Source organism: Equus asinus, chromosome 15 (assembly GCF_041296235.1).
Source record: "Equus asinus isolate D_3611 breed Donkey chromosome 15, EquAss-T2T_v2, whole genome shotgun sequence".
Lineage (NCBI taxonomy): Eukaryota > Metazoa > Chordata > Mammalia > Perissodactyla > Equidae > Equus > Equus asinus.
In genome coordinates this window covers 1,121,771-1,146,660 of record NC_091804.1, presented here as the reverse complement: position 1 = coordinate 1,146,660, position 24,890 = coordinate 1,121,771, and the positions used below count along the sequence as shown (strand labels likewise).

Below are 24,890 nucleotides of genomic sequence, written 5' to 3'. Positions count from 1 at the left end.
TAAATAAATACCAGTTGTAAAGCATCAGCCCTCAGGTCGTGACCCTCCAGAGTGGTCAGTCCCTCTTCCCTGGAGCCAGCCTGCCCTGAGAGTTATGAACAAGGAACAACATCCCAAAGGCAGGCACTGGGTAAGGACCAGGAGAAGCGTGAGTCTGCACTGGATGGTAGTGCGACAGGAGGCGTGGCAGAGTCTTCTAGCGAGCTTGCCAACCTGCCCTCGGCGCCAAGGGATTTTAGGAACACTGTCAACGCTCCTAAATACCGCGTGTGTAAAAGCAGAGAGAAGGCTGACGGAGCCAGGAAAACCAGAGGGTGCAGTCATGAGCTTCCAGTTCACTGAGCACTGATAAAATGATGGATGTTGCCAGTGAACGTTACAACTGACTGAAGAATCCAGAAGGATAGGTGCACCATGCCACCTCTGTGGCCTCAATTACCAGCAGCAAGAAGCAAAATCCCCCCAACACAACCACCAAGAGAAACTTCTTACACACACTCGCCCCAGGGCAGCATCCTCCCGGGCCGGGGCAAGTCTCCCGGTCCAGGCCTCAGACCCATTCTGGGGCAGAGGAGGAAACACGGGGCTTGGCCCGCATCAGACTCTGAAGTCTGAGGCTCCTGGGTAAATCCCTGCCCCCCTCGCCTGTCCTCGGGCACTTTATACACCAGAGTGTCTCAGTGACCCCGGCCACATCTCTGCACGTCTCGCCTGCTAGTGAGACGCTGAGGTTCTCAGAGGGGTCTCATGATTGCCCAATGTCACCCCACTAGAGAATGAAGGGGCCTGGGTTCAAATCCAGTGTGGCTGGCTTCAAGCCCAAGTGTCCTCCAGCCTAACCTCTTCTCCCGAGGAGAGCAGGAGGCAGAGGCCCGGGGTCCCGAGGAGCAGGGAGGACCCTTCAGAAGGGCAGGGTCCTCAGGGAACGGCACCCACTCCCCAGGCCTGGGAGCAGCACCTCAGGCAGCAGATTCCCTCCCAGGGAAGCTGCTGCAGAAACTAGGGCGGGCCCGGGGTCGCTCTCCCTCCACCAGTCTGAAAATGTCACCATCAAAAAGCGGGAGACAAGCTAGCCAAACCTCGCATAATCTGCCACGAGAGGCTACAGGGCTCCCGGACAGGAAATGATGCTCACAACAAGCCAGCTCCCACTTCCCAGGCTCTGGGAAGTGCCACAGCTGTGCATTCAAGCCATTTTCCAATTCTCCAGATTTTTTTTTAAGATAAAACCAACTGTTTCATTCCATTTTGTGATGCTCTCATCTTATCCTCAGGCCGCTTAGAGTAGTTTTGGCAGCGTAATTATGTTCTCTGGGTAAATTTATTTTGGTGGAGAAAAGACGCTGCAGCCCTGTTGTGAAGCCGCCCTGCACTGCTGTGCCTCGCAGCTCGTGCTCCTGCAGAGCCATCCAGGAGGCTGTGGGTGCCTGCCACTGCAAGGCTGCCAAGGGACTGCACAGTGCCGGGCTGCAAACCAGTAGGTGGGTGGGGAAGGTTGCTGCCGGCCGTGAAGCCCAGGCTCACCGTGGACATAAAAGATACTCTCCTGCTTTGTCAAGTCGGAAAACCACAGTTTCTCTTTTGCAGCCTCATTCCTTCTTCCTCCCTGGAGATCAGGGGCTGTCTGAAGGCCCGTGGGAGAGAATGCTGTCTGGCTGCCTGTTACTGGACACAGATCCAAATTCTTTTACTGCCACACAAGAGGGGCTGAATAAAACTGCAACACCAAGATTATGGCAAGGAAAGCTCTTTTATTTCGGGTGACATCAGCAGGGAGACAAGTGAGCCCTCAAATTCGTCTTGTCTCTCCAAAATATGTGAGGCAAGGGGTTTTAGAGTTTGTGAGCTTGTGGGGAGGGGGAGCCTGTGGCCTTGCTGGTCAGCGTTTTCCCACCAGCCTGTGTTTGGCCCTGTGAGGCTGCTTGCGGGAAGAGGATGTTGAGATAAGGAAATCTCCAGGTAGATATCGTTGGGTGTCTGCCTCCGTGGTGGATGATGGATTCTGGTGCCGGGAAGCTGAGGAGTAAGCAGGGAAAGGGGATGAACGCTGTGGTTTTAACCCCATTTGTGCTGGGTTTAATATAGGGAAAACCGATATCAGGGCCGGTATCATGCCCAGCCTGGGTCACAGGTGCACTCCTCCCCAAGAAATGGGCAAACAAGTGCCCCAGAGCTGAGAAGGTGCTTCAGGGTGAGTGACATGTTATGTTTATCCTTGACAATGAAGAGGCTTCCCCAGAGAGACAGTATTTTAATTTGAAAACCATAAAATGGAACATGGAACATTTTTCACAATAAAGTTTTGCAAGTTCTGTATTAAAAGGTCTAGAGCAGACATTTAAGGAGACATGACCCCTCCCCATCTCACGCCATGGCACCACAGGAGTCTGCAGCACGCAGGTCAGCGGGATTGCCTCAATCTTCTCCAGTGCCTGTTACTCAGATGCGGTCCACAGGCCAGCAGCAGGGCGTCCTCTGGGACCCGGTTAGAAAGGCACAGCCTCAGGCCCACCCCAGACCACCACGTCAGAGTCTGTGTGTCTGCAAGTCCGCGGGGACACTAGCCCACAGGTGGTCGATCGTATGTCTCCCAAAGTCGAGTGAGCACACACCTGCATCACCGCACACACCTCACCCTCACGCTTGCCCTCAGGTTGCCTTCTCAACCTGCCCAAACAGCATTCTCTACTCCCCCAACCTCACAGAGCTGTTGCAAAGTCACTGAATTTTGTGCAGGGTTCAATTTTGACACAAGGACTAGGAGGACATGTACCAACACCCTCGCAGAGATTCTCGCTGGGTGGTGAACAAGTTCACATTTCTTATTTGATCTACGATTTCATTTTCAAATTTTGTGCACTGAACAATTTTCTTTTGTAATCACAATAAAAAGAGTAACATTTTAAAATCAAGTGTGAACATAACTAATACAGCATGAGAAATGGCAGATTCCTCGTGGGTGACCTGCTGCATTCAGCACGTGCGTAAAGAGGCCGGCCCGGGAGCGGCCTGCTCAGTTTCCCCAGCTGGTCATTTGGGACCTGCTCGCAGTTTCCCACCCTCCTAGTTTCTGGCCCACTGCTGTTTCCTGCGTGCTGGAACCTCGAGGAGTGGCCCCTCCAGGCACCGTGCTTCTATCAGCACCAGCACTGCTGTCAAGCCAGCCCTCCCACCCCCTTAGAGAGAGATGCCTGGCCCAAACCATAGGCTGGCAGCTGCAAAACCTGGAGAGGGGGCCCTTTGCACAGGAGAGCTGCTCAAACGTGTTCAAGAGTACATGCATCACTGGAGCGAAGAGCACGGCCCTCAAGTCTCACTACATTTAAGAACTAGAGAGACTCTGAGAAGGAAAAGAGGAAGCCAGTGTTAGGCAGATCGAGCTGGGACTGGGGATGGTGATGTGAGCAAAGCTGGTTGAACAAGGCTGAGCAGATTGCAAATCTCAAAAAACTGATGGTCCCAAGCTGTGGTTCTCACAAGCCTAGCTGCAGGTTAAATCAGCTGGGGGGCTTTTCAAAATTCCAACAGCCAGCACAACCTCCTGAAAGCCAGGCCTTTGCTCTCTCAGGCCCAGGTCTGAGGCGGTGGCATCTTCTGCCTTTTGCGGCCCAGTGCAGGCTCACTTTGCCATTCTCGCGAAGTTCTCAGTCTGCCAGCTAGACTGTCCTGAAAGGGCCACTAAGCAGAGGGTACAGTTTCTCCTTTGCTGGGGCCCTTCTCCAAGACCCCGAGGCCACCCCAGGGAGCCTGACGCAGTCACTCTGGGTGTAGCCCAGGTGTGAGAACCACTGGCCCTGGGCCCTCGCCCCTGCCGGGGTAATGTACAAGTGTAAGGGGTGGGGAGGGTGCAGAGCAGCTTTGAGAGAAAGAGAATGAGGGAGCGAGTGTAGGAAGGGAGAAAGGTGGGGGGTGAGGATGTGCAATGGAATGCGGGTCAGAAACAGTAAGGCCAGGGGTGCTGGATGATACCTACTCATATGGAAAATAACAGTGCATCTTAGGCCATGTGACGCGTCCCCTACATCCAAGACCCCATTCTGGTGATGGCCAAGCAAGCTCCTATTAGACAGACCTGCCCATGGACTACAACCATAACCTCAGGACAAAATACAAAGTCAATCGCCCAGGGCAGGCAGATGCCAGCAGGCACTGACACTGGAGGAAGAGAGGTGCACGGGGAGTCTCCTGTGCCCACAGCTGCCGTCCCGCAGGTGGCCCCACCAGCACCCGGGGGCAGCCAAAACTCCAGAGCAAATGCACAAACTTCAGAGGACAGGCCAGCCCAGCCACGATCCCGGCAGCCTCAGAGAGGAGAGGGCCGGGGGACAGAGCCCCAGATTCCATGCATGCCACCTGACCCCTCAAGCTCCTGGGGGCTCCTGTTAAGCCCCTGTGAGATCTTGCACCAGCCCTGAGCCCTCTCGGCCATACCTGGAGCTGGTCAGAGATGCAGAATCCCGGTCCTGCCAAGACCCACTGAATCCGAATCCATTCTAACAAGATCTGCATCTGATTTGCACACATGTTCAAGGCTAGAACTGCTGGTCGAAGGTTCTCTCCAGCTCTGAAATAATAGATATGGGGCCCTCAGTCTCCAGGCAGTGCTGCTCATGCCTCCCAGCCCCACAACCAGTTATTAGGAGTGTGAGGCTGCAGGGCCAGTGACCTGGGCCACATGGGAGCTCTGCACTCAGCAGGGTGCAACCCTGGTCTCACCCACCCTCTGAACTTGGCAGCGGTTCCCTCAGAAAGTGGATTTGGACCCACCAGCTGCACGGAGGATAATGCGAGCCATACGCAGAAGGAAGGGAGCTGCTCTCACACAGTCAGTGCCCAGCGCGAGCTGTGCTGGGCAGGGAAGGCTGCAGTGTGCTCTGTCTGCAGAGGGAGGAGGGAAGCTCAAGCACTCTTGTCTCAGGGACCCAGATTATCTAAGAAGTCTCTGAGTTCGGGACCCACCAGGCTCTCCTGCAGGGAGCACTACGATGGGGAGGAGTCACACGGATGATTTTCACCCTATGAGGTAAACTGCAGGACACCAAAACTCTGAGAACTGTCAGTTTGCCCGCCCTCTGTTTCTTACTGAATGCAGGGCCCAGTCATGCACATATGTGACATGACCTAATCCTGCCCTCTGCACAAAGGTGAAGCCCATTAATCCCAAAACCTCCAGGGCCCACGAGCTGCCTCAGGGGTGGAGCATTGGCAGGCACCGGAGAGGAGAAGATGACGTGACAGAGCCCACAGCAACCGCTGGAGGAATGTGGCACAGACTAGGATGTCCTGGGTTCAGATCTTGCTTTGCCACCACTCGCTGATGACGGGCAGGTTACACGACCATTTTGTGCCTGGTGTTCACAGCCATGAAACGGAGACAGTTAGAGCACCGACCCCACGAGGTGGAGATGGTATGGGGACTGACATGAGCTTAAAGAGCTTAGAAGGGGCGGCAGACATCAGAGCTCAGTGAACGGGGGTCCGCACAGCCTGTGTGGGAGGCACTGTGGGCCTCTGCCTCCTCACCCCCAGAACAGGAACTGCATGCAGCTGTGGTTTCTCAGCCCAGAGGGGCTTTGAGGTCGAGACTTGCGGTCGTTATTCCCAACCCCTTGCTACAGTGCTTTTCCTGGGAAGGGCACAGACTCAGCAAGCCCTCCGTCTGCGGTACCGTCTGTGTCTGTGAGAAAGGGACACTGCAGGGCAGAGTTGAGGAGTCGGGGCCATGGAGGGATGTTCCCAAGGGGCCTCATTGCTGAGTGGGAAGATAGCCCTGGGCCCCCACTAGGAGTGACATTGACCAACAGGCAAGGAAAGCAATCCCCAAACCAAGCTCAGCATGGAGCAACCAAATCTGCGTCTAGTTCAACAAAAGGAGGGTCTTCAAACTGAGACATGGTCTGGCAACCAAAGGTGGCAACCCAGACTCTGGAAATATCGTGGAAGGGAAGTTGGGTCATCCGACCCCCACATCCTCTCGGACATGAAGATGCTAGGACTCCAGTCACAGAGCCTGGGAGTCACGTTGGAGACGTGTGTTTCCCATGTGTCCCATGGCCACCTTGTCTCTCCCAGGGGGCGGTAGATACTGCCTCCACTGGGTACTCTGAAATCGAAGGCGGGTGTGCAGGCCCCTTTCAAGAGCAGAGCCCTGGGCAGTGTGCAGCGCCCTGTGTGTTTGCTGCTGTGCTCCCGGCGCCAGCCCAAGCACAGGCGTTCAGTGAGGGAACCTCGTTTGGAGCCAGATTCAGACAAACCAGCTCTGCAAAGCTCTTGTTGGGACTGCATCTTCCTGCATCCGAGGAAATCGGATGGTGTTAGGACTCCCTGTGTGACAGTAGCATGGAGGGCATGCTTTCTAAATTGTCCTCACAGAAAGAGTCCAGGCGGTCCCTAAGACCCCCCGGCACCCCACAGAGATCCCCAGCTCCCAGTAAGTTCCTCTTTGCTAAGCTAATTAGAGTTGGGATTCTCTCCCTTGAATGGAAGTGTGCTTGGGAAGTGCTAAGCCCCTCAGGGGAGGGGGCCCCTCTGAGGCTGCTAGATCTCCATAGTCCTCATGGGAAGAACGGGGCAGACTTGGCATATGGCTTTACACACCCTGTGGCAGTCCTCACAAGAGCCTGCATGAGTGGGCATCTCATCCACTTTACAGCGAGGCTTAGGGGGTTCACGGAGGGTGAGTGATGGAGCCCGACATAGGGCTGGCACCTTCCTCCAGAGCCACCCTGTGGGGACCTGTAAGAGAAGTGACATAGAGCCGTTTCAACCAGCTTAGTTCCCTAGCGTACCTTGACCTTGACCTTCCATCCTTATTTAGAACTGCCATGCAAAGGAAACCACATAGCCGTAAACTCGCAACCTGTACGCCTCGAAAACGGTGGCCTACGCCACTGTCACACAGACACCGACGGGATGGAGCAGCCCTTGTGGACATCCAGTTGGTTCCATATTGCCTCTGTCAGCTTGTCTTCCTGACCTTTCCCCCTCCCACCGGCCACAGTGCAGCCCTCAGCAGTGTCCTGCCTCCTCAGCGGCTCTCCAGAGATCCACCGCAGACCTTCTCAGGCGCCTCCAGCACCAGCCCTGCCTCTGCTGACCGCCTCTGCTCCTTGGGTCATCTTGTCTGAAGGCCACCATGTTTGTTCACATTTACGGGCACACACGTGCACACACACAGACACTCACACTACACCCCCCAAAAATACACACACAAACATACCGCACATTCACACACACACAGACACACTGTGTTCACACACACCATACACACCACACACGAATACAAATTGACACAAATGCAGACACACACACACACACACACCCTCCCCCCAGGCCCAAGCATCTATGGCTGACTCTGCTAAAGATGTGGTGAAGTGGAAAGGACTTACAGTCAAAGCTCGGAAACTTTGTGTTTCACGTCAGACTTCCCACCAGAAAGTGCTCGATGCTTCGTTCAGCTCTGCCTCCTGCCCCCCCAGTTTGCACGGCCCTCGCTCCCTCTCTTCTGCTGCACCCAAGGTCATGACCATTCCTTACTGGGCGTGGTTTATTACCCCTTCACCTTTTCTTTCTGACACACATCGTGGAGCCTTCACTTCCGCCTCAAGTCCTCCCCACTCCCCGCTTCAGAAGGAACTGTGGATCCGCATCAAGCCAATGCTGGCCAAGGCACAGGCCACACCTCTGGGAGCCCCCTCAGGAGGCACGCGGCCCCATACCGAGGACCCCACGGAGAGGCTGAGACACAGGAGAAATGAGGCAGCTGCTGGCCAGTTCCCGCTGCTCCCTCCAGCCCCATCCAACCAGTCGCAGGAGCGACCTGGAGCGGCCTAGGACCAGACCCGCCACCAGAGCCCACCCAGGTCCTGAGAGGGAAGAGCAGGAGGTGATGGTCACTGTTGCATGCCACTAAGTTCAAGGTGGTTGGTTACACGGCAGTAGACCCTCTGAACACCTGCCAGTCTCTGTTTCAGGTCTCCACAGCCCCGTACTGACCTCAGAGCGCAGGGGTAATATTTCCTCAGAGCCTGCATTTCCACGAAACAGTCAAAAGATGAAAAAGAAGAAGAAAGGGAGGAATGGAGGGACAGAGGCAAGCAGCCAGTCTGGCAAAAAGAGAAGAGAAATCCGACCATTGGACTGGAGAGTCCCCCAGCCCCTCGCCTTGGGAAGACCCCGTCCAAGGCAGGTGGAGGGCCGGGCTCTCCTCCAGGCACCCAAAGGCCACAAGAGCCCCATGCAGGCGTGGCCCCTCCTCCTCCTCACACGGGAGCAGCGCTGTCCTGGGGAGCAAAGGTCAGCTGAGCTCAGGCCCTGCTCAGGACCCCACACCATGCCCTCAGCCGGCGCACTGGGCCTGTGTCAGAGGCAGGCTGACGGTAATGTCCCCCTGGACCGCCGAGGCAGGGACATGGCTGCCCAGATAAAAGGCAGAGGGGCGGCTGCTGCCTGAGATGACCAGCCACTGCACCACCCTGAGTCGTGCCAGTTGTGGCTCTTTACCCCTGCGTCCCGTTCACAAAGCAACACAAGCCCAATCCTGCAGAAGTAGCACATGAACGTGGGCCCTTGTCTAAATGTCCCGGGTCCCAGGTCCCCAAAGCGAAAGACAGTGGTGCCTGTTCTCATCGGTTGTGTGTGTTCAATTAAAAATCTGTCACCCAAGATGGACTGGAAGATCTGTGCACAAGGATGTCCACCACAGAGCTATCCACCATTGTGAAAAGTTATCAACAATGGGCTGCACAAATGAGTTACATGCAAGAGATTACTTTATAGTACAAAAATGACGTTTTCATGTGAAAAATCATTTAAGCTACGTGTTTATGGTGTGTGCACTCGTGTGTGCGTATTATACTTCAATAAAAAGTTTATCTAAAAATTACCTTTTAAAGAATACTTGATGATGTGGTTAAATGCTAACAATATATTGTTAAGTAAGAGAGAACTGCATTATACAGTATGAGCCAAATTTTAAATATATATATAAAATTTTGAAATATATATATAAATGCATGTGCGTGTGTATCATTGAAAGAAAACCACAAAAATATTAAGAGAGATTATCTGTAGATAGTGAGATTATGTGCAAGTTTTCTCATGTTGACTATACTCCATCGCATAATAATTCAAATTTTCTACATAGAACATTATCACTTAGAGTGACAGATTAGATAGATCCTGGATAGATGGATAGATAGATAGACAGATGATAGGTTGGTAGGTAGATAGATAGATAGATACATACATAGATGGATGATAGGTTGGTAGGTAAGTAGGTCGATAGATAGATAGATGGATGATAGGTTGGTAGGTACATAGATAGCTAGATAGGTGGATGGATGGTAGGTAGGTAGATAGATGGATGATAGGTTGGTAGGTAGGTAGATAGATAGATAGATAGATAGATAGATGGATGATAGGTTGGTAGGTAGGTAGATAGATAGCTAGATAGGTGGGTGGATGGATGGTAGGTTGGTAGGTAGGTAGGTAGGTAGATAGACAGATGGATGATAGGTTGGTAGACAGATAGATGGATAGATGGATGATAGATTGGTAGGTAGGTAGGTAGATAGATGACAGCAATGCCACAGAGGCGTAGTTCCTCTCAGCTCTTTCATTTGATGTGTAGACTCTTATGGACAGTTGAGAATGTTAAAGGATTCCATGTAGGTGCCAATTCTTTGAAAAACATTTCTGTTTCCATGGAAACAACCTAAGGCTCTGCCAACGGATGAATGGATAAAGAAGTTGTGGTATATATATACAATGGAATATTATTCAGCCATAAAAAGAAGGAAATCCTGCCATTTGTGACATGAAGGGACCTTGAGGGCATTATGCTAAGTGAAATAAGTCAGACAGAGAAAGACAAATATTGTATGATTTCACATATATGTGGAATCTAAAAAAAAAAGCCAAACTCATAGAAAAAGAGATCAGATTTGTAGTTACCAGAGGAGGAGGGTGGGGGGTGGGGGAATTGGATGAAGGTGGTCAAAAGGTACAAACTTCAAGTTATAAGTCAGTCCTGGGGATGTAATGCACAACGTGGTGACTGTAGCTACACTGCCGTATGGGATATTGGAAAGTCGCTAAGCGAGTAAATCCTAAAGGTTCTCATCACAAGGAAAAGAACATTTCTTTTTCTTTTTTTTTGGAACCTATATGAGATGATGGATGTTAATGAAACACTGTGATAATCACTTTGCAATATATATCAGTCAAGTCATGCTGAGCACCTTAAACTTACATAGTGCTGTATGCCAACTATATCTCAATAAAACTGAAAGATAAAACATCTGTGATTTGGTTTCCTCTCCAGCTCTTCAAGAAGCTCTCCAGAGCTGAGGAGGAGGAGAAAGGCACTCAGAAGAGCCGCTTCTGCCATCCCAAACCTCCACTTGCCTGTGGCCTGCGGGCACGTGTCGGCTCACACTTGACACGTCCCTCTTCCTCTGGACAAGGCAGCGTGGGTCCCCAGGTGCACACCATGCTGACGGTAATCTAAGTGGCAGCCCTTCCCCCATAGGGCACAGAGACCCTGCTGTTTGCTGGTTGGGATATAACAGCACTGCAGTGGGTGGCGCTGGTTCCACAGAGGCCGGGAGCCTGGCTCTCCAGCAACAAAAACCACCAATGGGAAGAAATGCTCAGAAACCAGCTCAGTCACCATGGAGGGCGGTTCAGACTCAATCAAGATGCATTTGATCCCAGCCAGGATGAGTGCTCTACAAAGAAAATACATTCAGAATACTTGGACACAATTACAAAACTGAAAAGCTTCCTATAAAGCAATCCGGGATAAAAATCTTATCTAGAGGGCCAGCCCCATGGCCAAGTGGTTAAGTTTGCGCGCTCTGCTTCGGCAGCCCAGGGTTTCACTGGTTCGGATCCTGGGCACTGACATGGCACCACTTGTCAGGCCATGCTGAGGCGGCATGCCACATGCCACATGCCACAGCTAGCAGGACCCACAACTAGAATATACAACTATGTTCTGAGGGGATTTGGGGAGAAAAAGCAGGGGAAAAAAAAGAAAAGAAGGTTGGCAACAGTTGTTAGTTCAGGTGCCAATCATAAAAAAACATCTTATCCAGAAACCCCGAGACTGAACTCCCAGAGAACCGCCAAGCAGCCACGCTGCCTGCAAGCAGGGCTCAGGGGCCAGAGGAAACAGAGGAGAAAAGCAGCTGAACGAGAACCCAGGATCTCCCGGGAACTGTTTGAAACATGTCATCTGAATGACAAGAAAGATGACCAAGAGAGAATGCTGGAGAGAAAAGGGGGAGAATAAAGAAAAAGAACATTTCTAAACAGAAAAATATCATGCAGATAATGTCAGTTTTTAGGACGAGTTCACAGAGCAGCACGACCGGTCTGCTGTGAGATAAACAGCAGTTTGATTACCTAGGAGACGGGAAAAGTTAAGCAACAGCCCCAGTGCTTATAGCCTCAGGGACAAACCCTCGCCCTCTGCTGGGGGTGCTGGGACTGGATTCCTACAGCCTTCTGGGGAAGACATCTGCAATAGCAAGTTTCAAAATACACGCCCTCAGTGACCCAGTGACCTCGCCCTCGTGCTGACCCCACAAGAGAAAGGGCCACGCCCTGCGGGCCTGTGCACACATGCTCCTTGGCTTGCCTCGTGTGCTCCTTTCCCGGCACCAACTGAGGCAGCAAGACACAACCGGAACATCCAGCAAATAGAAAGATAAAACTCTTTAAGAGAGACCTGGTCAAACTGTCAGACGCATTTTCTGGAATAGTAAGCAGCAACCGACAAAAATGACTCCAATCCCTCTCTGTGGCCTCAGCGGGATAACCAATGCGCTGGGGCTTTGGCAGGGAGCTTGTTTGCTTTGCAACGCTTTATTTTCTACTTCATTTCTATTTCCTATGTCTGTTTTTTAACACAAATATTTCTGAGGTAGCACCGCCTTAAATTAAATTTAAAATGGCATAACACAATGGTCAAAGAAAAAAATATATTGTTTTTTTGTTTTAGGGGTTTTTTGCATGGGACCGTCCCTGGAGTGGACGTGAGTGTGGAGAGGGGGCGGGGCCCTGGAATGCTCACTCATAGCCTGGGCTCAGTCTTAGCTGCACAGGTGCTCGCTTTGTTTTTATTCTTTATACGGTCCATGTGGTTTAGATGCTCTTCAGTGTGTGAGTAAAATTTCATAATAAATTAATTTTAACATTGTGTATGAACTCAGTTTCCCAAATCGTGAAATATAAGTCATAATTCAGTTTGTTCTGGTACAGTGTAAAAAATGGCAAAATGTTCATCAAAATAGAGAAAAAAAAAAACAGTATGCGTCACACAGTGGACAAGCTACCAAGTGTTTGGGCTCCTCCTCTCACCTGTGACCCCTCCACCCACTTCACCCCCCTCCGCCCCTCACCTCTGGCACACACTAATCTGTTCTCTGAATCAGTGAGCTCAGGTTTTTTTAATTCCACATATAAAAGAGATCATACAGTATTTGTCTTTCTCTGTCTGTCTTTCTCAGTCTTATTTCACTTAGCATAATGCCCTTGAGGTCCATCCATGTTATCACAAATGGCAAGATTTCATCCTTTTTTATGGTTGAATAATATTCCTCTGTGTGTGTGTGTGTGTGTGTGTGTGTGTGTGTGTGTGTGAGGAACATTGCTGCTGAGCTAACATCTGTGCCAATCTTCCTCTGTTTCATGTGCGATGCCGCCACAGTGTGGCCTGACAAGCGGTGTTAGGTCTGCACCTGGGATCCGAACCTGTGAACCCCAGGACGCCAAAGTGGAGTGCCTGAACTTAACCACTACACCACCAGGCCAAGAGATGGGACACAGCCATGGCAGGCTGAGGAGTCCCCACCCTGCAGACCTCCGCCCCTTACACTGGTGCTCCCAGGGAGCACGACGAGGGGTGTGAACTGAGGAGGAGAGGCCAGGTAAGGTGCTGGCTGGTGGCCCTCCTGGCCAGGCCCCTGGCTCCCTCTGCTAGGGCTCTGGGACTGGGGAAGGTGCCCCTTGGAGAGGTGTTCACCCACCAGCCCCCACCCCTCCTGGGTGGGGCTTTTGCCCCCTTAACCCTTCCTGTCCTGTGAGCAGAGATGCAAAGACCTTTGGGTGTGTGGCAGAATGTGGGCAGGTGGCCACCGGAGGGCCCACACGCTGACAAGATCTGCTACCCCTATGACAGCTGGCTTCCTGCTCCCACACTCTGAGGCCAGGCAGCTACAGATCGCAGCCTACCGAACCAATGGAAGTCAGCAGCTCCATATCCACCTGTGGTCCTGAAGACGACCCCCACAAGAGTCCTGACCTCGCTTTCAAATGGAGGGAAAGGGGGTCCAGGCAGGGGCGACACACCCACACTCCACAGCTTCCAAGCAATGGTCAAGACCTGAACTCGAGTCCCAGACCCCACATCCGTGCCCTCGAAGCCCCAGAGAAGAGCAGCCCTCCATTATCATCTCTGATGGAGAGGAATTGCCCTTGAGCCAGAGCCAATAAAGTGACTTAATCCTCTCCACTTCCGCACAAAGCACTTGTCTTCATTACGGCTGTAGGAATCTCCAAGTAAATTAGTCACCGGGGAAGGCTGTGGGCCACGGAAAGTAATAAAACATACTGACACTGGCAAGAGTTAATTAAAGCTTTTACAAGAGTTTGAGCCAAACCCCAAAGCATGGAGAAACTAATGAAATTCACACTCATCCCCAGCCTGGTCAGCTACATAGGTACTAATAAGCCATTGACAATTAATGCAAGTTTACTCTTTCTTTAATGACAATTGGAAACGTGGAGTATGAAAGACAGCGTTCCCCAGTCTACAGAAAGAGACGAGGGCCTTCTTGGACAGACATGTTTGCTTTTTGTCCACAACATTTTAGCTTTGGGTGGTGAGAAAATAAACTGGGCAAAGAAAGGTTATTGTGTGTGACAGTTCATCCACGTCTAATAATGACACCTCCCTCTGGGGCCTTGGCCAGGATCCCGAGTCCTGAGGGTCAGCAGAGCCAGTGGACACTCAGGTAGAGAGGAAAGCCACAAGGAAGCCGGGAGGACGACTTGAGCCGGGCCCTGAGGAGACAGGCAGCCTGCCAAACACCACACACAGAGGAGAACAAGTCGCCACAGGGAAAACCCTGCCCCCACGGCCAGCGGCCAGGCGTCAGGGCCACCTAGGAGAGGGCAGGGTGGCCTCCCTCAGGGTGAAGGCTGGCATCCTCAGGCCAGAAGCACACTTCCAGACCTGTTCCAAAAGGACGCCCAAGACCCCGGCTGCCAGCGTAGACCTTCCACTTACTCGAGGGGTGGCCGTGCCTCCCAGTCGCTGTGTGAGCTTGGGCCAGCGATTCTCTGGGGTCCTGGACACACGGCAGCAGTCTCAGCTGGGAGCTTGTCGGAAATGCCCGTTCGCGGACCCGCCAGAGGCCTCCTGATGGGGAAGTCCTGCAGCAGGCCCGGCCCCGGGCGCCAACAGCCCCAGCGCCTCTGACTGGCAGTTCCCGCCCAGGCCTTCTTTGGAGAGGTCACACCTGGGAGAGACTGTCATTGGAGCCCTGGCACAGAAGGGGGCTTGGTGACAGCCAGAGCAGATAGAATGAAGAAGTGTAACAGTACTGAGTTTCCCGTCTCCAGGAGAGTTTAAATAGAGGCCAAGCAGTCACTGGGCAGGGTGGGATCCCCAGGATTCAGCATCAACTCAAGGGCAGTGAATTTGTAATGGGCAAAACCAAAAAGACACATTGATGGATGGAAAAAGCAAAAGTTGAAAAAGTTAACTGTGGAATCTGGGAGGTGGGTATATGAGTATCCACTGAACAATTCGTTCAACTTCTCTGGAAAAGAAGTTGTGAGAAGAAATCAAGTGAAGAACTGAGTTTGACAACCATCCTGGGATCCTGCATCCATGGTTCTCTGGCACCCACACCTGCCGCACACACAATGTGCAGATCCAGCCCACCCTGGGTTGGCCAATCCCAGAGGTGCCCAGGGGAACTCCTCGGCAGGCTCAGCTGCAGAAGCAGAGAAGGTCACTAAGGATGGGGCAAGAAGCACGGAACCCAGGCCTCGACTCGCCCACACCAGGGGCTTCCTCCAGAGGGACCACCTCAGGGTCCTAGAACTACAATCCGGAAATTTTATACAAGGGCTACAGAAACTAAGGAGGAAGGAAAGCCAGTGAAATAGGTTATCCTCCGTTCCGTGTCAGCATCAAGCCAAATGAATGACACCCGAGACTTACAGACGCCAAGAGAAGATCCACCCAGGGCACTTAATTAACAAGGTGATAAGTGGGTCCTCAGAGCAGAATGGGGATTGAGGCGGGAGTGCCATCTCCAACCATTTAAATCAGCAACGATTCTGTGAAAAACGAGGGGGGAACCTGTGGACAAAGGCGAATCAGGGCAGGTGTGCCAGGTGGGCGGTCTGCCCGAGAAGCATATGGACTCAGCTGTGCCTGAGGGTGTACCAGGAGCTTTTAAAGTGCTCATTCCCAGCTCCACCCCCAGATCCACAGAAGGGGTTCACTGAGGGACAGATGGTCTGCATTTTTACCAAGCTTGCAGGGCTATTCGGACAAGCGGCCACACTAAGAACCAAGAACCCCACCCTGGAAGCTCCCCGGGCTGGAGGCAGGCGCCCTGGGCCCCGCAGCCCAGCACCTCGGTGCTGAGGAGGGACGCTGCAGGCGCCACCACCAACCCGCGGGGGCAGCCCTCAGCTCAGGACCCAGCAGCCTCCTCCCCCTCCAGGGGACCAGCTCTGAGACTCCCCGGGGCCCTGCAGGACCCTACTCATTAGCCCACCGTGCAGGCTGCCTGCCTGCCCCACTCCCCCACCCACGTCCCCTGGTGTGCAGATAAACAAAGGCTGTCCAGATGAGAACAAGAAAAGCCACTTACTCAGAGCTTCCGGCAGCCTGGGAGTCAGCCAGCATCACCTGCATGTGGCAGGCCAGGGGTGGGAAAGCTTTATGATGGAAAAAGGGAGGATCAGGGTGCCTGAGAGCACCGGATGCCGGCAACTAGAGTGGAGCGTCTCCTGTGACAGGTCAGGGGGCACAGCTGGCTTTCTCTTCTGGTTGATGCTAAGTTGGACGCGGGGACAAAAATTAGGGAAGCTGGCAGTTATTGACCAAGCCTGGCCATCGGGCCAGTTGCTGCAGAGGCTGAGGTCTGGCTCTCTGGCTGGTGCTGCAGCCTGCAGTCATGGTCTGGCCATTGTCTGTCAGTGTATGTGTCTCTCACTGGCACCCTCCCACACATGCTAGGTACACTCCAACCTTTGTCTCAGGGTCTGCTCTTGGGGACTTAGTACCAGGTCTGCCCGAGGGATGATTATGGTTACGGGGCCTCCAAGTCAGCTGAGCCATGGGGCCACCCCCAGAGGCCTCACCAGCTCTCTGCCCACCTGGCAAGGCCGCAGGGCAGGCCCGTCTCAGGCCAGCCGAGAGCTCAGAAGCAGGGGAAGGAGGTCTTCCTCTCCCTGATACACCCTGTGGCCAACACAGTAATGGCCCCCCAGAGATGCCCACATCCTAACCCTGAAACCTGTGAATACGGCACTTTATAGGGCAAAAGGGACTTTGCAGATGTGCTTAAGGACCTTGAAGTGGGGGGATTACCTTGGACCACCCAGGGGGGCCTACCGTAATCACATGAATCCTTAGGAGCAGAGAATCTGGCTTCGGATAGAAAGACGTGAAGGGGAAGACGGGTCAGAGAGACGCCTCCGCTCGGTGGTCAGAAGCCCCCATGTCCCCATCCTGGGACTGCACCAGGCTCTGGGCAGCCAGCCATCCTGCCCTGTGCCTTCTCCTCCTTGTCCTCGGGTCCCAGCCTCTTCGAGGAATTGCCCAGAGTCCCAACTCCAAACCCCTGGAGGAAAGGTTACCCTCAAAGCCCTTGGATATAAAACCCAACTCAGGAGTCTGTAGCTCACGGTGGAATCTCAGCAGGGCAGGGGGAGGACGATGTAGGGGGACACAGACTAAATCTACACCTGGGCCTCCGTTCTCGCGACGCCAGTGCACAGGTCACACGGCTGCTGCTGCTCTGCAGGGGGACGTTAAACAGCCCCTGGACGTGTGTCTCGCTGATGACTGCAGAACAAACTTCTCTCTCAGCAGCATACTCGTTACCCTCGAGCAAAACTTTCTCGGGTCAGGCAGCTCCAAGAATGACCCAAAGATCCAGGACCACATGACGAGGCCCAGAGTGGCCTCCTCTGCCCCCAGCTGCGGCCACATGGAAGCAGCACAAATGCCCTAACAAGGAGCACCCAACACCTGCATGCCATGCCTTTGTTCACACTGTTCCCTCTGCTGTTGCCCCTCTCCTTTCCTTCCAAGAAAACTCTTACATAGTCATCAGAACCCAACTTAAATATCCCTTCTGTGGAGACTGTGCATCACACTGTTGTGGTGAGTTCCCCAGGAGTGAATGAGATGGCACCAGGTAAGCAGGAGCCAGGCGGGGAATCAGAGCAGCTGGAACTCTGGAGTGGCCATGGGCCTGCAGAGGTGTCCTGCCATGAGCTGAGGGGCTTCAGGCTGCCCCTGGAAAAGGGCATGGCCTTGGCCCAGGCAGATCCCTTCAGCCAAGGGCAACCCTCCCAGCTGCAGTGGGAATGACCCCCTTGGTCCTGCGGTGGGGCCTGCGATGCCCACCAGGCAGCACAGGCAGAGTGAGCAATGCCACCCTCAGCTCTTGCTGGACGGCACTGGCCAGCTGAGTGATGCCCATCTCTCCTCTAGGTGAGCTCCTGGGGTTCAGGCCTGGGCCTCAGTCACCCGGTCACTCCGTCAGGGCAGGCACAGACCACTCTGTAGGCAGAGCTCTGGTCTCCGGACACCCATCCAGGTCTGAGTGACAGGCTGCTGTCCTCCTCAGAATAACTTAAGGTTAACCCTCATAAGTAGCAGCACTCAGAGTCACTGCTGGGATGACGCAGCGGAAGCCTGAGCAGCCCAGCAGGGGTCCAGCCTCCCGGAGCCACCGGGCTGGTGCAGAGGCTGGGGCCCACACAGGAGAGCGTCTATCAGGGCTTCTGAGGACACGTCTTACTGCAAAACGCAAGGCGAGAGGAGTAGAGGATGCTCGTCCCTTCCTGTCAGTCCCGGGTTCTGTTCCTGCTCTGGTGACCAAACCAGAACCCAGGGGCTGGCCAGTGTGGTCAGGTGACCAGGCTGACCCACAGGCCCCGAGCTCCAAAGTCCTGGGCTGAGAGCTCCCCATTCCACAAGCAAGAATCACGTGTAAAGAACTGGCAACTCCGTCCTTCTGCAAAGTCCACCAGGCGATGGAAAGAGAGGGCCGCCAGTGTAGCAAAGAAACATGCAGAAGGCCCAGCTGAATTTGAATTTCAGATAATGCATAATTTTCGGCGTAAGTACATTCTATGCAATATTTAGGATATACTAAAAATGTATTTGCTGTTTCTTCCAGCTTAAAATTTAGCTGGGTGCCCTGTATTTTAACTGGCAACCGCAGGAATAGGATGTCAGAAGCCATGCCAGGCCTTTATGTCACCTCTGGGCAGATGCCACAGCACTGGCAACAAGTAAGGCAGGTTGTGTTCAGCTTCCAAGGACCAACCTGATGTGAGTCTGCTGAAAATTGGCCACGCCTGGGGCCCCTGGATCCAGCTCCGCCCCTGGATCTGGGCTTCCGTCACCTGACAATCTGGAAAGATTCTCGGTTCTCATGGCAATAGCATTATCTACTTTTCCACCTCCCTGATCTGCTGGCCACCGGCTACTGACCCAGCCACAAACCTGGTTCCCATCTGTGTCACTTGGGCAGTTTCATGCTGAGAAAAAGAAAATAATTGGGAAACCCAACTCAAACGGTCTTAAACAGAAGGGAAATTTATGGGACTCGAAACTGGAAGCTCTAGCAGTCTGTGAGCTTCCTGTGGGCTGGCCCCCGGGGTGTGTCCCGCCTGAGTCTCCACACTTCTCTTACAGCCTCCTCTTCGGCCGAGCGGTCCTCGTGTGCCAAGGCCACTGGCAGCTCTGGGGGCTGCGTGCTGCTTCATTCACCCCGACGTGAGAAAGAAGGGAGGAAGGGGGAGCAGGGTGGAGAAGCGGAAGACAGCTATTCGTCCCCCAACTACAGAGCACGGTCCTTCACTGGGCTCTGTCTGAGCTTCCGTCAGTCACCTGCCCACCTCTGAACCGACCGAGCTGACGAGCTGACATGAGACCAGCAGAACCCACTCCATGAGCTGCAGTGGTGGGAGTCCCTCTCGAACACCTCGGCTGCAGGGCCAGCATCCCTGTCCCACTGCCCTGCCCCTGGCCACATCCAGCATGACAGCAGGCAGGTGGCACCTGCACTGGATAGGAAAGTCAGCAGGCAGGGTGCCTTCCAGGGAGATTTAGACCCTAATTCTTTCTGGACCCACATGAAGCAGGTCACTTTCCAAGGACACCAAAAACAGTATGTCCCTCGCACATGCTCTTATGATGTGATGGTGACACGGTCCCATTGACGGAGGTCTTCTTTGTTTCCTATTCTTTGAATCTGGGTAGGTCTGTGGTTATGGCAGAAGTGACACTACGCGACTTTCAAGGCTAAGTCATAACAATGATGCAGCTTCCCCTGACACTCCAGGGGAGCATCTTTCTTGGAACCAGCCCACCATGCTGTGAGGAAGCCCATGCAGCCACGTGGAGGTGTTCCAGTGACAGCCCCAGCTGAGGCCCAGCCAACAGCCAGCATCAACGCCAGACGTGGGTGTGAGCAGGCCTTGGATGATCCCAGGCCCCGGCCTTCGGATCTTCCCAGGTGACACCCCAGACTTTATGGAGACAGGCTGTCCTCACACGGTAGCTGACCCACAGAATGTGTGATCATAATAGAGTGGTTGTCGGTTTACACCACGAAGCTTTGAGGTGGCTGCTGCCCAGCACTAGGTGAGGGAACCCCACTCCTACAAGGTGCCAAGATTCTCCAGGACCAGGCCCAGCAGGGTGAGTGTGAAGGGCCCCAGGCCCTCAAGATTTGCAGGTTCTCCCCACTCCCTGAAAACTGAACCACAGAGAGCTTTGTGGTTTAGACAGACTGCATTTCCTGAGAAAGGACAAGGGACCGTGAAAGCCCCGTGACTGTTCCGGAGGCAGCGTGGGACCTGGAGCAGTCCAAGAACGGGGGAGGGCGGGAGCCAGGCGCCCCCAGAGGCGGGGAGCGGGCTCGTTTCTCGGGGCGCGGCGCCGCCGTGGGGACCGAGCCTTCCTCGCAGCCATAGCCCTGGGGAAACGTTTCCGCTGCGCTCTTCGCAGACGGACCGGACCAAACCGCGTCCTCCAGCCCGCCGCTCGGGTGACCACCACTGACTTCAAAACACGAAGGACGAGCAGGGTGTAAAGGTCTCAGAAGCCCATGTGATGCCTCTCCGGGACGACCAGCGTTTGTGTTTCTTCCATCCAGTAGGAGGTACACGCCCCTGCACACACACTCACCCCCGAGACGCACACCCCCGAGGCTCCTTCCGAGGCCGGCTCCCTCCTCCGCGAGGCTCTGCGATCCTCTGCCGCCCTCGCCCTCCCCGAGCCGGGGACACGCGCAGGCGCCGCCGGCAGAGGCGCCGGCCCCAGGACGGACTGCCTCGCCCCCTCCGCCCGCCCTCCAATCAGGGTCAACTGCTTGGTGCCCAAAGTGGCAGCAGCCCTCCTAGTGGCCGCCTCCAGGAACGCCTCCTCCATGAACCCAAAACCCCAGGGCAGGCTGCTGCAGGTTATAACCACAGCTCCCTGCTGGGCTCCTGGCCTTGCCCTGTCACCTGTCTCCATGGCCCCCTACCTTGCCCACACTAGAACCCTCAAACCCAAGCCCTATATGATGGTCGCAGACACCTCGGGCAGAAGTGGCTCCATTTTGCCATTGCAAATAAATCTGGGTGTCTGCACACTAGACGTGCTTTCTAAAGGCTCTGAGAAGTCCTACATACCTCGTGCATATTTGTGCAAGGAAACTTTTAGGTGCACACCTGGTATCCAACAGTTTGGGAAACGCTACTCCAGTTCTGAGGATGAGAACCTAACAACCTGTTGTCACTGAGCACTCTGGGCCATCTCCCAACTCATAATGCCCTCCTTCACGTCATCTCATCTAAACCCCACAAGAAGCCTAAGAGGTGAACACTGTCATGCCTCTCTTTTTCTTTCTTTCTTTCTTTCGTTTTGTAGCAGACAAGGAGACTGGAGTTTGGAGAAGCTTGGTGACCCACCCAGCGTCCCCCAGCTAGCACCAGGGACCCACCCTCACTGTCCCTCAAGAACACAGCGTTCTGCATGTCAAGGAGGCTGCAGGGCTTCCTCTGTGCGGAAACTTCTAGACACTGGCTCCTCCTTCTCAGAGCTCAGTGAGGGGCACTGGCTACGGCTCAGAGAAGGAACGCCACTGTCCTCACAGCCCTCAGCCCTGGAGGACATAGAGGGAGTATCATTGTTACAATCATTGAAGTATCACCATAAACTCACCAGTTACAAACATTTGGTGTGCTTCAATGCCCTGTGGCCATTATTCTTACTGATGCTAAATCGTCTGCTGGGGCCAGTGGGAGCCTCTTCGGGTTGGCTCCCATGTTCTTTTGACGGCACCACAGTGGTCTTGGGTGGTCTCCCGGGTTTCTGGGAAGCCGAGACATCCTGGCTCGTCTTGCCCGTCTCCTGCCCTTCCCTGGACTCGGCCGCTCCTTTGGGTCGGCTGGGTCCCTTCTGCTGAGAAGTTGCGTTGAGAGGTGCTCAGGGCTGCCTGGCTGCCGTTTTTTGGAGGCGTCCTCAGTGAAGAGGTTAAGTGTGTGTGTTGACTTTTACTTAGCAAGTGTGGCTGCCAGACTCTCGGGGGGCTCCCACAATGCCCACTGCTTGTACTTGGGCCTGGCTGTCCTCTCCCCTTGAGGATGGGCCCTGTGACTTGCTTCTGAACAACAGAATATGGCCAAGGTGATGGGTGGTCACCCCTGTGATAACCTTACATGAGACTGTACCTCATTTTTCTAGGACACTCTCTCTCTCCCTCGCTGGCTTTAAGGAAGCAAGTGGCCATGTTGGGAAGCCCCACGTGGCTAAGAACAACCCACAGGGAGCTGACAGCCTTCCATGAGCGTGTGAGCTTCAAAGTGGATCCTTGCCCAGTGGCGCCTTCAGTGGGGCCTCAGCCCCGGCAGGCATCTGGACTGCAGCCTGTGAGACCCTGAGGCAGGGAGCCCAGCTATGCCGTGCCACAGGCTGACCCGCGGCCACTGTGAGGTCAGGAGCGTGCGCTGTTGGAAGCTGCTGAGCGTGTGGCTGTTTGTTACGCAGCAGCAGAAAACTAACCCAATAACGGGGTATGCTTCGCTGATTTTCCTTTCAAATTGAAAAGAGATCCACCGTGGAGGCAACAAGTCAAGCACCCTGAGCGTAGGGCCTGCCGGAGGCTCACGTGGCAATGTGCAGTGTGCAGCGCCCGACTGGGTGGCCTCCAGCTGTGACCCATGAGCTGCAGGAGATGGGGTGGCAGGTAAGGGAAGGGTCAGAGGAGAGTCAGGGAGACCCGGCTGCCTGTGCATCCCTCTTTCTCATCCCAGAGGAGGCAGGAGGCGCTCCCAGGAGATGCCCTGAGGAGAAGGGGTCCTGGCCCACCCTGTCACTGCCGAGGTCCAGAAGTCTGGAGCTCCTCAAATGACACGGACAGCACTTCCTGCCCACCAAGCCAGACACAGAAGGCTCACCAGCCACTCGGGCCAGGCTTTAGAAGTCCTGACTCCAGAGGTTCCGGCAACACCAGACTCAATGGCCTCAGAACCAGCAGAGAGATGGCTCTGGGGCACGGCCTCGGCTTCCCCGCGCCAGGCGTCCCCGGCCCGCCCCTCCTCCCGCCACATCCACCCACCCCCCTGGGGAGCAGGCTCTCAAGGAGGAGCCCTGCAGTCGCCCACTTAGTGGCTGACCCGTGCTCTTCACCTAGCGGGATGACGAGTGGCCAAGCAGTGGGCGCAGCATGGAGGTCAGAAGGACACGACGCATGCCAGTGAGAAAAGAGGACATGAGGAGTGACAAAATGAATTCAGTCAGCGTTTGGGTTCCCAAACCTTAGAGGCCAGAGATTTTCCTGGAGAGTTTGTGAAACAGATCCCTGGGCCCCACATGTGTGTATGCGTGTGTGTCCGGGAGTCTGTCTTTGTTTCAGCCTTTATATGTGTCTGAGTGTGAATGTGTGTAGGTATGTTTATCTGGGTGTGGACGAGAGGTGCTTTCTCTCACAGAGGCTGATTCAGAAGGTCTGGGGTGCGGCCCGAGAGTCTGCATTTCCATCAGGTTCCCGGGGAATGCTGACGCTGCTGGTCCAGGGGCCGCACCTGAAGCAGCAAGGGGTTGAAGGACGGACGAGTGATGGATGAGACCCAGTACACCACCCGGAAGCAGTCAGGCATGCCTTGGAGGGGACACAAATAGTGCACGTCACACATGTCCACACAATTACACATATGCACAGAGATATGCACCTGTGCACACACATGCTTACACGCACAGAGACACATACACAAAGCCTTTCACCCTGACTCACAAAAACACATACAGACATGCAAGCACACAAACACACGAACAATACACGCTTGCACACACAGACACATACAGGCACAGACACGTGCACAAATCTATCAGTCAGCATTCTCCAGAGAAACAGAACCAATAGAGTGTGTGTGTCCATGTGTCCGTGTATCTGTGTCTGTGTGTCCGTGTGTGTAAAGAGATACATTATAAGGAACTGGCCCCTGCAGTTATGAAGGCTAAGTCCAGACACAGGAGAGCTGACAGCACAGTTCCAGTCCAAGTCCAAAGCCCCAGGAGCAGAAGAGCCAGTGATGTAAGCTCCAGTCTGAAGGCAGAGAAGATGAGTGTCCCAGCAGGAAGACACTCGGGCAGAGAGAGCTCTTTCTTACTTAGCCTTTTATCCTACTCATGCCTTCAACTGACTGAATGAGGCCCACCCACATTGGAGAGAGCAATCTGCATTACTCAGTCTACCAATTGAAATGCTAATCTCGGTTCCTGTCCCATGGCCGAGTGGTTAAGTTCATGGGCTCCCAGGGTTTCACCACTTCAAATCCTGGGCGTGGACATGGCACCGCTCGTCAGGCCACGCTGAGGCAGCGTCCCACATGCCACAACTAGGAGGACCCACAACTAAAATACGCAACTATGTACTGGGGGGATTTGGGCAGAAAAAGCAGAAAAAAAAAGAAGAAGATTGGCAACAGTTGTTAGCTCAGGCGCCAATCTTGAAAAAAAGAAATGCTAATCTCATCCAGAAACACCCTCACAGACACATCCAGAATAATCTTTAATCAAACGCCTGGGCACCCTGTGGTCCAGTTAAGTTGACATGTAAAATCAATCATCACAACATAGGTACACAAACACAGAGTCACACATACGTACACGCATATGCACATAAGCACACACATACTTACCTTTCATACACACTCAGATAAACATACCTACACACATTCACACTCAGGCACATACAAAGGCTGAAACAAAGACAGACTCCCGGACACACACGCATACACAGACAGACACACAGGTCTGCACATGTAACGCCACGCACACACATACACATGCACACTTCCCCTGGAGAACCCTGCCACAGAGCTGTGGAACATCAGCTCCTTCCTGTTATGGCACTTTGTGACTTAACGGGGGCCTCCTCGTGCCTTCGCTTGCCCCCCAGGCCTGGGAGTGGCAAGGCTGCGAATGGCGCACATTCACAGATGAAAGGGCCCAGCCCCAAGGAAGATGCAGTGACTGGGACGAGTCCCACAACCCCTCTGAGCTTCACCCAGAGCTTCTGAAAGGGAGACTGACCCACACCACCAGCAGCGAGCGGTCATGATGGCCGGCC

At 53.9% G+C, this 24,890-nt stretch overlaps 1 long non-coding RNA gene across 6 annotated transcripts in view; it reads right to left on the bottom strand.

Moving 5' to 3' along the window:
* Positions 1 to 1,573: 1,573 nt before the first annotated feature.
* LOC139040290 (uncharacterized) overlaps positions 1,574 to 24,890 on the bottom strand; it is a 31,935-nt gene continuing 8,618 nt past the window's right edge. The window contains exons 3-5 of one of the 6 annotated variants that reach the window (XR_011494506.1): positions 15,239 to 23,420; positions 4,432 to 14,528; positions 1,574 to 2,016 (exon numbers count right to left, since the gene is read on the bottom strand). This is a non-coding gene — a long non-coding RNA (uncharacterized lncRNA). Of the gene's footprint in view, positions 2,017 to 4,431; positions 23,421 to 24,890 lie in introns of all 6 variants that reach the window. The other 5 variants (XR_011494503.1, XR_011494504.1, XR_011494505.1 and 2 more) reach the window with 5 other exon arrangements.